Raw genomic sequence first — 13,267 nt, 5'->3', positions numbered from 1 at the left:
ATACAGTTTTATCCTTTAATGGTAACTAAAGCATGGGCTCAAGCTGTAATTGTGTACTTCAATGAAATAGATGATGTTTTATTTCACATTTGACCATCATTTATTCAAACGCAAAAGTTGTTATCGTTCAATTTATAGATTGGCTAGTCTGCAGAGGTCTATATGCACTATTGTGCAAAAATCTAGAGCCCCCTGTCATTTCTTTATTTTGCTAGGAAAAGTGAGTTTGAAAGTCAATATTTGGTAGGACCACCTTATTTTTCAAAATCAGCCTGAACCCTTTTAGAAAAGTAGTCTTCGGGAATAGTTCTCCAGTCTTATTGAACCACATTTATGGCTCTTCTTTGCATGTTGGCTGGCTTTAGTTCTGTTCTCTTCAAAATGACCCCACACTGATTCAATAATGCTGAGTACCAGGCTTTAAGGAGACTAAATCATGACTGATAGTGTTCTAGTGTTTTCTGTCCAGGTATGCTTAAACCACATTGGGAGTGTGCTGGAGATGCATGGTGGATCAAAATCTAATGGTACCTTTCAGTATTTACAATTCCATTGAGTTTGACAAGATCCTCAAAACCTCAAAATTACCTTTGCAAACATTGCAGTATTTCTGTTAATAGCTATTTGGGGCTAAATACTCATTTACAACTGGTATTTTTAATAAAGTCAACAAAAGAAAGGGCAACAAATTGTGTTTTTGTGACACGTTGCTAGTAACAAAGCTCTACTGAGGATTCAGTACAATATAAAATTGGTTCTTTGCTAAGTTGTCTGTTGTGTGGAGACACAACACTGGTTTATCCCTTGAGTTAGGTGTCTTTTTCAGCTTCAAGGATTTATAGATGATTGCCAAGTTGTTCAATAAATGAAAATAAATTCTTCTGAAAATTGTCAGGTACAAAGACTGAAAAAGCAGCAAGTGTCCCAAGAAAGCCTGACTCATTTGTAAGTAAAACATAAAGAAATTACAATCTGCTCAAGAATTTTGCACAGTACTATATGATTTTTTTTTTGTTGAATGTTAATTTAGTTTTGTTTGCTGAATGGATTCATGGGAGCTTGTAAGTAAATGAGAGATATGTAGGTGCCTCTAAGCTTGGTGCTGTCTGCCTTTATGGAATCAGGGCCTGAAGCAGGGGGTCTCTCTTTGTACCTTGCTGGCTTCAAAAAAGCCTTTGGTGGCATCTCTCCAGAGGGGTTCCACCATAGACACACAGGGGTATCCTACTGGACTGATCCCTCTACAGTGAGCCTCATGTGTGTTTTCGACCTTTAGCCTGCCATCTGTCAGAAAGTCACAAACATGCCCTGTGTTTAGTCTTCTAAACATCTCTGTAATGCAGTCTGGTAATGAAAAGTCCTATTAATAATGGAGTTTCGAGATTGATCTCAGTATGGAGTGGGTCCTTTAAAATAATTTTCTGTTGTGTATGCTTATATTCTGTTAGCTCTTCAGCTTGCTTCCACTGGTTATTTATTTTATAGTATGTAGAATATATTTTGCTGTTTTAGACATCGAGCAAGACACTGTGTACATAAATTCAGTGATTAATCCTAATTAATATGGGAACCCACTTTTGCTTTAATGCTAAATTCTAAAAAACAATTGTAAATGGATTGTGATGAAATTTAGTGCAGACAAATGTACACATCTCTAAAGCTAAATTACAAAAGATCGGCCCCTTTAGTGCTTCAAAGAGAAACAAAAGTTGGCATTGGAGTAAAAGGTGATTCTTTTGTAGCAGGCTGATCCAAATAAAAAACACTAGACTATTAAAAAAGCTTTTTGAGTAAATAAATTTGGACTTTGGAAAAAGGTTTCCTGTGCCACTTGGGGTATTTTTCCCCATGGTGACTGCACTGTTAACAAAGTAATTATTAACAAAGGTTCCAGCAGTGTACGTTTTTTCTAGGCTTTGCGCTAGGCTCCAAGTGCGGTACTCAGGAAGTTTATCATTGAAAAAGCTGTCCTCGAGAATCGTCTACCATATCCTGACCACCTGTCCAGTGGTGGCTGAACGGGATAAGAAGTGAATGAATGGATGGGTGGATGGTTATTATGTTTATTAATTAAGGCAGATGTGGCTCAGGAGTTAAATCATGTCACCTATTAAGGTTGGTGGTTTGATCCCTGTCTCCTCTAGTGTACATGTTGAAGTATCTTTGGGTAAGGTACTGAACCCCGAGTTGACCCGATACATCCATCACAATGTGATTGTGACATTAAATGTGCGTAGGCATCACAAAAGGCACTTGTGGAACTGTGTACGTGAATGGTTGGATGGGGCTTGTTTGCATCATTAGGAGGAAATTATCAGCAGTATGATAATAAAACAAACTCAAATTTAAGTTTATGTTTCATATGTTAAATAAGGCGAGTTAGCAGAAATAATTACACATGCACTGTAAAAATAGACTACATGGCGTACTAATGTAAAGCCATCTTATTTGATGATTATGACCGAATCATCAATGCAGCCCAGACAACAAAGACAACACATTAAACAGCCCATTAATAAATTCGTTTTGAAGTTTGAAAAATAAAAAAACATCCACTTGTGTTTTGTTTCCATCCAAGGGGGTCAGCTTGGATAATGTAGGGTGCTGTATTATAAATTGGGAGGCCTATTAAAATTAATTATAAGCTATTTACTTCATATTTCCTCATCATTTTTGATCATTAGTGGAAACTCCCTGTAGCATTTTGAGGAGTTATGCAAGGTTTTCTTGGCCACAGATTAAAGGTATTATCAGCTGAATATTGATATGTTTGATGAAACCCTGGGAGCTGCGGCTTGTATTTGTTTGGACTGAAGACATAAAACCAAAATAGGATTCGCTGTCATGAGCAGCCTTTTGCTAATTATTCATACTGTGTCCTTTTCCATGGTAAAGTCCTTATGGGGAAAAAAAAGGATGAATGTTGCAAATACACCTGGGGAATTGAGTTCTAATGGCATGCAGCTAATTTGCAAATGATTCTGATCTAGGAAAATAGGTTATGTTTTTTACAGTATTGGTACTAGCATTGATGGTTAATATATGTAAAAATAGTCACTGCTAACACCGAAATAGACAGAACTAAGCGTACTAACCTAAAACTTCACCCAAGGTCAGCCTATGTAGAATCAAACTGGGGGATTTGTATGTCCTAATTTGTCTTCATTGTGCATGTAAGCAGTTCATTTTAAAACTGAATGACTGAACTTTTAAAGAAATGACCTCTTTATAATTAAATATTTAGACATCAAAGAGCTCTGAGCGTGCTCTAATTAATCTCCGCGCTGCAGTTTTTATTGCACAATGTTCTTTAGCAAGATCTTTAACGCAGGTACATCCTATTAAAGTAGCTACATTGCTGGTGCGGGACACAGTCAGCTAAGTTTAGAGTGACCAGGTTGTCCCACTTTATGTGCAGGACATTTTTGTCCCTTGTTGCACTTACTACGACAAAAGTCAAAGGTGAATGAGAAGAAATACGAGATGTGTCATTTAGGGATGCACTGGCAGAACAGCAGCTGAAATAAATTGTGCATTAGCTTCCATTTTGGTTTGTTTTATTTAATTAGAGAAAAGTGGGAAATTTTCTTACTGAAGTGTAATGCAGTGGTAGTTTGTTTGTTTTTATTTTTAAGTTTTTAAGTTTAGATATACACTTTATTACTTACACCTTGCAAATATTAGCTTGGACTCCAATCTAGTATTAGAAGACCTGTTAAAACCCCCTTTTAACAGGTCTTCCTCTTTAAAGGGATTTTTTCCTTCCCACTGTTACCAAGTGCTTGCTCAAAGGGGTTGTATAATTGTTGAGGTTTCCTCCGACTGTTGTAGTGATTTACTGCTGCATGAACTGAATTGAACTGAATTAATAGCGTCACACAGTTGCTCCATAATCCATGATGGGAATCTCCAGTTTGACCACATCCCAAAAGAACTCTACTGGATTCAGATCTGGTTACTCCATTTGAGTGCAGTGAACTCATTTTCATGTTCAAGAAACTGCTTTAAACCACTGATACAAGGCAGGATGGATTCACGATTTCATGTTGTTTATGCCAACATATCTGACCTGGCCTGAACATTTTAGCAGAAACAAGTTATTAAACCAGACAACACTTTCTAATCTTTTATTGAGGTTTCTCACATGACACCATACACATATTGCTTGATATTTTTCTGCCATATTGGACTTAATAAAACCACTAATTCCTCAATGTGGCTGGCTCTCACTGGCACCAACAAACTTGTTATATTCAGAGTCACTAAAATCACCTTTCTGCCCCATTCTGATGCTTATTTTGAACTTGAGCAGGTTATCTTGATCATTTCTAAATGTCAAAATGCACTGAGTTGCTTCCATGTGATATTTGTGTTAGAGAGCAGATGAACAAATATACCTAACAAATTTCAGACTGCTTTGCCCTTTAATCAGATTTGTGCCATCATGATTCACAGCTGTATCTGTAAATGCCCTCTCACACAGCTGTATCTGTGTGTGTGTGTGTGTGTGTTTGAACTCAGTGTGACCTAAATGTTTGACTACTTCTTCTGCGTCCTGTGTGGTGCCTCAGCAGTGGCATAGTTGCCATCGTTTTTATGGTAATTTTGTCTCTCCTCCGGCTCTACACATGCTGAGATGGTTCCTCGTCCAAAGGCAGTTCCTTTGCTGCAAAGAAAATTTGCTTGCATTGTCTTTTATTTGGCCTAAACAGCCAGCAGCCAAAACAAATATGGGCTGTTGTACAGAGCGTGGAGGTAGTGGATAAATCCATTTAAACAGTTTTTATTTATTAGTGACAGCTTTCTATGACCATTTTTGTTTAAATGTTTACACAGCAATTGATCCAAAAGAAAAATCAATTTTAATTGATAGCCAGCAGTAATACCTAAACTGACTGCTCGTTCTGTAAGGTCAAGGAGTGAGTGAGTGAAATAATTTTTTGCTCCTTGTGTTATTTGATTGCCTATTTGTCACTGGAGTGTCATGTGATTGATACTGACTCGGCTTCAATGAAAGATGAAGGAAGGCCATCCCTTCTGGCATGCAGGAGTAGGAATGTGTTGGCTTCAACTTGTGTTTTGCGAGCATTTCTTTTTTTTTAAACCTCATTAAAGACATTTGCTGTACAATCATTCCACACTGGAAAAAGAGCAGTTCTTCTGGCCATAGTTGTATATGGGAGAAAATGCATGTGTTAGCTTCCTAGCATTTCTATTGAATCCAGTGTCAGAGTTCTTAAAAATCTGCTGGATAGGCCTTTGCAGAAGAAAGAGCACATTCAAATGTGAGTGTATAAAACTGAGAGAACCTGCAAAGTGCTGACCACTTAAAATTGCATGAACTGTTCATTAGTGCCCATGTTTGCTGATTTTCCATTTTTGCCATGCATTTGGATTCACTACATCAAATTTAACTCTCTAAATGCACCATGCAGGAAGTTGTCTTCTTCTTCTTCTTTTTTTTAAAGTTGTGCTGGTTTGCTTTCTGGAGTTTGTGTTTTTGAATGAAGTAGTTCCTCGGGCCTTTAATTGCACACTTGTTGCTCCACTCACCCGTGAGGTAGATAACACCATCTGTTCCATATCCGCACAAGACCAATCATAATTTCAGAAAGAGAAAAACATATTTCGTTCCCTGGCAAAAATTTCAAAGCAGTGAATCTTATTAGGGAATATGAAACACACCTTTAAAATAGGCTTTAAAAATATTTCAAATTACTGTATTATTTGAAAAAAGCCACACGTTCAAGCGAAATGTATTGATATACATGTCAGTGTTGATCTTCGGGTACTTCGGGCATGTTACCGCATCAGACAGATGTCTCTATCGGGGTTTCAAAGGTGCCGGAGGCAGATGCTTCCCAAACATTTCAAAGGAGACATTTTCCTGGCTTTTGGCCTTGATCATTTTCAGGATATGATTAGATTCCAACACACGGTCACTGGGGAGAAAACAAAGTAACAAAAATAAGTTTACTCACTAAGACGTAGATAATGGATCAAAATATGGTGGGTTCTAATTTAAACATGAGGATATGTTGCACTGCAAATTGAAGATCTTTACAGTTTTTCACTGTTTATCAGACAAACCTGCAATTTTACATTTTTTCAATACTGAGATTAACTTTCAAACAGTTAAACCTTCAATAGAAAGCCATAGCTGCAATTTTTCCTTTAACTTCTCCCATAAAATGCTTGATATGTTGTTTTGTGCATGTATGTGAAGGGTCTTTGACAGGGTGGGGACCATGGAGAATAGCACTGCGTGGTGACTCGAGGCAAGGACCCGTCACGTGTCGCAGGTTGACTCTGTTTCTGTCTGTCCGTTGAGTGAAGGGAGTTGTCTGAAAGCGCTTTCAGGGCTTTTCAGAGTAGCTTTGGCAGAGTGAACCCCAAGGCTCTGCTGTGCACTGGGCTTGTTACAAAACTGTCACTGTTAGGGTGGCAGCACACAATGCAGTGGTCCCTTTGCTGGATGTAGGACAAGAAATGCATAGCTGACTGTTAGTCACAGATAAATTAAGAAACCAAATGTAGTACTTGTCTTTGTTCCCACAGGGCGAGAGTTGAGGATTTCCTGGTTAAAATGTAATTTCCTGCTTGGCCTTTTTAAAGCCCCCCGGTCCTTTAGGAGACATATTTTTTTAATCAACACATAGTAAATGAAACATAATAACATCTAGCAGCTACCTCAGATAACTCAGGGGATTTATGGCTTCTAATTGAAAAAGACTGTTTTATCTTTGCTCTCTGCTTAAGATTATTCATGACTGAGTTTTTAACATGAGGTTAATATGATATATTAAAGCGCATCACAAAAGAAAAAAGTGGATAGATTTACAAATGTTGGCAGTTTTTTCTCGTTCTTTTTCATGCGACCATAATATAAAATCCTTATTCTCTTATTTTTTCTTTGCATAGCTGTCAGTGTTGTAAAATTTTATGATGTTTGGCTTCTGTCTGGCATAAGCAACGGTGAATCTTTGCTAGCATATATTTCTGAGTCAGTCGCCATATAGTTTATCTCAGTGTTGGGTAATTGTAAACTACAGACACAAAGCCTATTTGTTGTGCCCATCTGAGCTGTCTTGTAGGCCACTTCCCTTGACAAGTGTGGCTTGAGGAGCTATAAAGCAGCACTACCATCATCCCTCAGCCCTGTCCTCTATTACATATGAACCTGTGGCTAAACTGACAAGCTTATTTACACCAGGACACATGTAGCCCAGATAACGCCATCGCTCCAGTGCCAAACACTGCAAGTTCACAAACACATCTTATTGACATATTCCTAAAAGGCGACAAAGAGATGGAGAGTGGGATCCCCATTTCAGTTCACCAGTCATTTAGTTTAGATACACTTCCTTCACGCATAAGTGAATGAGATCTTTTCCGCTGTTGCTGCTCAATTACCTGAGCACCCATAAAAAGCCGCAGCTTCGGTCTTTGGAGTGAGATATTGTTGCGCTGCTTGTAGAAATCAGAGGATGATTTAAGATGAGCCCTTCTCTTGTGAGAGAGACTCGGCAAAGGGATTCTCTGTGTCACCAGATATTGCAAGCTGCAGCTGCTCATTTACCTCGGGACCATTACTTTGCGACGCTGACTCGCCTTCTCGGCACCTCCTTCATGTGCCTTCACGGCCCCGTGGAAGTAAATAGACACAAATGAGCCCAAGAATGTACAGGAAACACTTAAGCTGTATCTGTGAAAAGAGGTCACGCGGCATTATTTCACAGCTGTGCCGTCTGTAAAGTTTTTAATCTTATTTCTCATAAGAACTCTTCATGGTTGGATTAAGTTTATATCACAGGGAAGTCCCCTGTGAACTATGTTGCATAATGTGTTCGTTGATCACAGTATGTGCATTCCCTATGGTATTGTCTGTATTTCAGTTGTGATATTTGCTTTACCAGTAGGGGAAGAATGATAAACAAAAATCTAAATTCCTTTCTGCTAGTTAGGTTCGTGGATTAAAATAAAAACTACTTCGACCAACATTCCAGGTATCAGGTAAATGTAGCTTTGTAAAAGGCTGATGAAATTAGCTTATATCCACAGTACTTATTTTGCTGATTTGGATAGAAACTAATGGGAATGTATGGTCTTTGTTGATATAGCATAAACTATATTTATGATAAGGTCACACACAGAAACATCGGTAACAGTTCATCTTTCTTAATAGGAAAGATGAAAAAAAATAATTTAATAAACAACAATACCGGTACATGTTAAAATAACACTACAAAGTTTTTTTTCTTAGAATTCACCTTAAAATCTTTTTCCTTTCTCAAAATCTGGCCTTAATTATCTACTTTTGGTGAGCTATGTGTGGTAGAGATATCTGGCTTTTCATGAATATAAGGATACTTGCTCTGCCTTTCCGGAAAACCTGGATCTGGACCTGGATAATCAGAAAAGTCCACAAGCCTTGAGCCCCTTTATATAGGACTTTTTTATTTCTACAGAATGACAGAAGAAAGTATGCAACTACCCATGATGAGAGGCTCATGGTAGTGCATGACCGGTGTCCCCCTTATGTCAGTTAACTTCATGCTTCTGCAAAAGAAAATACTTCCTGCTTCAAATTGCACACAACAAGGTGTGTGGATTTCTTTTCAATAACTGTACCATAATTTCTGAAAAAAAACAAAAACATACATCAACGAAACTGCTTTTTCAGATGTACATTCCTGGACAATGCTGTTAAGTCAGGTTGGTAAAATGTCCCTTTAAAACACCCTCTGGCATGTTAAGAACTGAAATGTTACATGAAAATAAGAAAGTAAAGTTCAGTTAGATGAGAGGTTCAAAATAAGTTTACACTCCTCTTTCACAGAACAGGCAAATAAACACATTTATTTTCTTCCATCTGCTGAAGCAGCAGTTGTTTTTCTTAATGGGTCACTGTAATTGGCAACGGTCAGGGAGCGAGCCCTGCTTCGTGGTGTGTGGTTTAGTTACTGACGTCTTGAGACCGATGGAGGCATTGGCAGCTGTGGGCTCGAGGATGCTGCTTCTGCTGACGGGGGCCTCTGTTCATCTCCTCTTCACCCTACACAGTTCTGCTCCACAGGGACAGTGCTACTGGGACAAATGGCCACCTGGGATTTGAGCACTTAATGAAGCACACCTTTTTTCGCCGCTCTTCTCCTCAGTCAACCTCTTTTTCCTAAGGCCAACGATCCCCGCACCTCACATCTGGCCTGGCAGCTAAGTAGATCTGTTGGGGGAATTTAGGGAATGAGAGAATTGCCTTTTTGGAAAACATGTCTCACATGACCAGAGCCACAAAGCCTACATGCATGCGAACTCATGCCTTTTTATTTGCCCTCTTGACAGCATAGCCATTAGCTGCCTGGTGGCGATTTTCACTTGTCAAGTGTTATGAGATATCCTTCAGAACTCATGGCCAGTTTGCAAATTTCTCTGCATTACTGAGATAGGGTTTGTGAGGAGAGTGCAGCTCTCCTAATGACTTCCTTCCATCTAACTTTTCTCCCTCCTGTCGCCTTGGATCCATTCATATTTTGCACTTATGCAACCAGCTCTCATGCTGAACTGGGAGGTCGTGCAGTCAGACGAGCGGTTGTTACTTCGATGTGAGGAGAGCATTTAAGCGTTTGTCTCTTCGCAGCGCTTTAGTGTATGATTGACTCTGGTCTTAAGATGATGGCCTGGCACAACCATTTACTTTCTTAACTTGCTCAAGTCATGGACTAAGACTTTCTGTTTCTTTTTGTTTGTCTCCTTAAATATAATAAGCGCATGCAAGTGTTTCAAAGACATAGAGACATCTTTATTGCTGTGAGGTGCTTATAGTAATGATTATGCTGATGACTGCAATGCTCAATGACTCTTAAGGTTTTTTCCTCCTCTCCGACACACAACTTTCTTCACTTTTTCCAACTGTAAAACCCTTACACTTACCGTCCCCACTATTCACGCAGAAACCTCCTTTATCAAGGCCACTCAAATTAGCCACGCCTGTTCGATGAAAGCACAACCACTGCTGGACTCATCGCAGGGCCGAGGCATAAATCATTCCCCCGGAGCAGGAGCCCGTGGCAGGCCTGGACACACATCCACCAGCCGAGATTTACGCTGCACATCGGAGCATAGCTTCGCAATCTTGATCCTCTCCACCAGGTCATCTTCAAATTGGTTATTGATCTTCCAATCACAAAATGAATCATACGTTGCCAACACTGTTTAGGTGCTACGTTTACAGTAGCCCGGCTTGGATAATGTGCAGTCTGGGGATGGATTATAGTTTAGAAACCATGAGAAAACAAGTACCTGGGCTGAACAGAGTAAATAGGAAAGTAAATTAGAGGCAGTGTGCTTTGAGATGAATGGGTGTCATGCTGTCATCCAACAGAGCCTCATTATAACATTATCACAACAGCTGAAGAAACTGTTGACAGTTGCTGAAGTGAAGAGCTTGAAGTTAGCCGCTCTACTACAGTGAAATTCAAGTGTGTGATAAAGACTGGAGTCATTTCAACATTTTCATTCAGTAATAATTATTGCTGTTATTCTGCAGTCCGTCAGAAAATATGAATAGTTAGTTCTTTATTTGATGGAAACAAATCCTTCGCCTAGCTTTTAATGTTGTCTTTCCTTCTCTGAAAAAGCTGCTTAATCTAAGCTGAAATGCACCAGGTTTGGAATTTACTGTGAATGATCCTCTCACATCTACATTAAATGGGACTGTGGAAGTAGTTCATTTCAGCTCTTGGCACATACTGTTCTGTGACATATTATTTAATGGGACCTCACTTCTCACCCAATTAGGCTTCAAGAACATGTCTAAATGTAGCTCCTGCCCTGGGATCAGCTTCCCCATAAATGCCAGTATGGCCATTATCAGTATACCTTTGTGAGGGAAAACAGACAGCTAACTATAAACCCAGCCTTAATTGAAATATTGTAAGAATGGCAGTGGTAATGTCTTTGAATTCCCTCATAAATGTCAATATTTGAGACACAAGACAATAGGACATTTCTTTCCTGTCCCATTTTGGAGGGAAAATGTCAAGCTCATTTTCATTTTCAAAGCAGGCTGCATGAGTACTCAGGTTTCTGAATTACCTGATGATAATATTAACAGTGAAAGGACAGGTTCAGAGTAACTAATTAGCTGCTGAATGGAGTCATGTAACCTTGTAGCTTTTTTTTTAAATATACATGTTGCATATGTCCAATTACTGATCCTCATTATGAGCACGGTACACCGGGATTAGTGATTACAACAGTTGCATGATTTGTGATCCTCAGTGCTTCTGCACTCTTAAAGAAGTAATATTTGAAAATACTTTCTCAGTTTTCAAGAACTCTTCTCCTACTTTGCCTTCGTGTTTCTCTGTTACAGAGAGTTGCTTTTCATTTCTCTTGTACTCTGCCAAGCACACGAGCAGGAAAGAGGATATGTGAATGGACAGCTCTGCTCTACTCTCCCTCTCTAGTCGATAGCAGCTAGCAAGCAAGGTCCTGACTCTGTCGGCAGTGTGGCAGAGGCTTATTAGTGGTAATGTTCTCCCATCATCCATCTCCAGGTGGGCTTCCGCCATTGATCTCACCGCCAAGTCTTGTCACAGGCTGCTCCTCATGAAGTGAAAGCGCTGGTTGCCATCAGCACTCACTTTCCACAACCAATCGTAGTGTTCTGTCAATAGACCTTTGAGCTGGACAGCCAATATTGGACCTTTGAGCTGTTTGTCCCTTATTGTGGAGCTAAATTCAGCCAATAAACAGCTCAGAGTTTATTGAAAGCAAGCATATAGGCATAATGCCATAATATAGCGTTTAGGTTGAAGAATTTACACCTGCATTCTCACTCAGTTAATTCATGACGTCATGTCAACAAACATAACGGGAAAAAAAGTTATTGCATTAGTTGGTGCAGTTCACCAGCGTCCTGAGCTCTTTACAAACAATGCTTATTCTGTAAGCACTTTATTTGTCAAGCCACTGCTTTGGCCTGTCAGATGCAAGTACAAATTCCTGTTTAATCACTCTGTGTAAACAGTACATTTGTAGGATTATTGTAAGTGGTACATTCATCAGACTGGGAGTGCGTGTGTGAATGTTAGACACAACAAGTGCTTGCATGAATCTCTTTGAGATTCAGAGTAGAAACGCACTGCCAAATTACAAGTCCATTTACCATTAGTAGGAACTGGGTGATGTCAGATAGCGGACTGTTTTTAAGCCTTGTGCTGGTCAGTGGCATTTTAGTGTGCATCACTTTTTAGACCATCATGAGGGTTACATCCATCTGTATCCATATTTTATACACTGCTCAAAAAAATTAAAGAAACACATCAGATTTCAATGTAAAAAAGAAAAAAAGATAATAGATATCTATACTAAAATGCATTCGGATTGAAAGATTGTTTGTTTGAAATGAAAATTATCAAAATACAGAGGGCTGAATTTAAAGACGTGGCAAGCTAGTTCATTTTGGTAAAATTTAATTCCAGCAACTCAAAATAGTGCTCAGTAGTTTGTATACATGTGCTTGTATGCATTCCCTCCATGCATCATATCCCCACACCATCACAAACTCACCACCATTCTGGTCATGCTGAACGACGTTACAGGCAGCATTACGTTCTCCAGTCTCTTTCACGTCTGTAACATTTTTGAAAAACACAGGGTGCCGATGGACTTGCTAATTTGGGTATTCTATAGCAAATGCCAAGGCCAGGATTAATGGTAACAGGCAGTGAGCACAGGGCCCACTAGACACTGGGCTCAGGCTCTCAGGCCCCCATGAAGTCTTTTTCTGATTGTTTGGTCAGAGACATTCACACCAGTTGGCCTACTGGAGGTGATTTTGTGGCTCTGGCAGTGCTCATCCTGTTCCTATATGCACAAAGGAGGAGATACCAGTCCTGCTGATTGGTTAAGGATCTTCTACGGCCCTATCCAACTGTCCTAGAGTAACTGGCTGTCTCCTGGAATATCCCCCATGCTCTTTAGACTGTGCAGCAAACCACAGCAAACCTTCTGGCAATGGCCTCATGCCACCAGCAGTGACCCTGACTGTAACCAAAAAGAAAAGATGGGGAGAAAATGCCACTGGGCTCCACCTGTATTCCTGATTTGGGGGTTGCCTCATTGTTGCTCTTCTGGTTCACCTGCTCTTAATTACATTAACACCAAAGCAGGTGAAACGTATTAACAACCCCCTCTGCTACTTAACTGGCCAGATCAATATCCCAGAAAATGAATTGACTTGATGTTATACTCTGATTAAAAA

The sequence above is a fragment of the Pundamilia nyererei genome, unplaced genomic scaffold (assembly GCF_000239375.1).
Source record: "Pundamilia nyererei isolate P.nyererei 1_Seehausen unplaced genomic scaffold, PunNye1.0 scaffold00069, whole genome shotgun sequence".
In the NCBI taxonomy this organism is placed as follows: Eukaryota; Metazoa; Chordata; class Actinopteri; order Cichliformes; family Cichlidae; genus Pundamilia; species Pundamilia nyererei.
The sequence above is the reverse complement of the archived record's forward strand: the minus strand, read 5'-3'. Positions refer to the sequence as shown.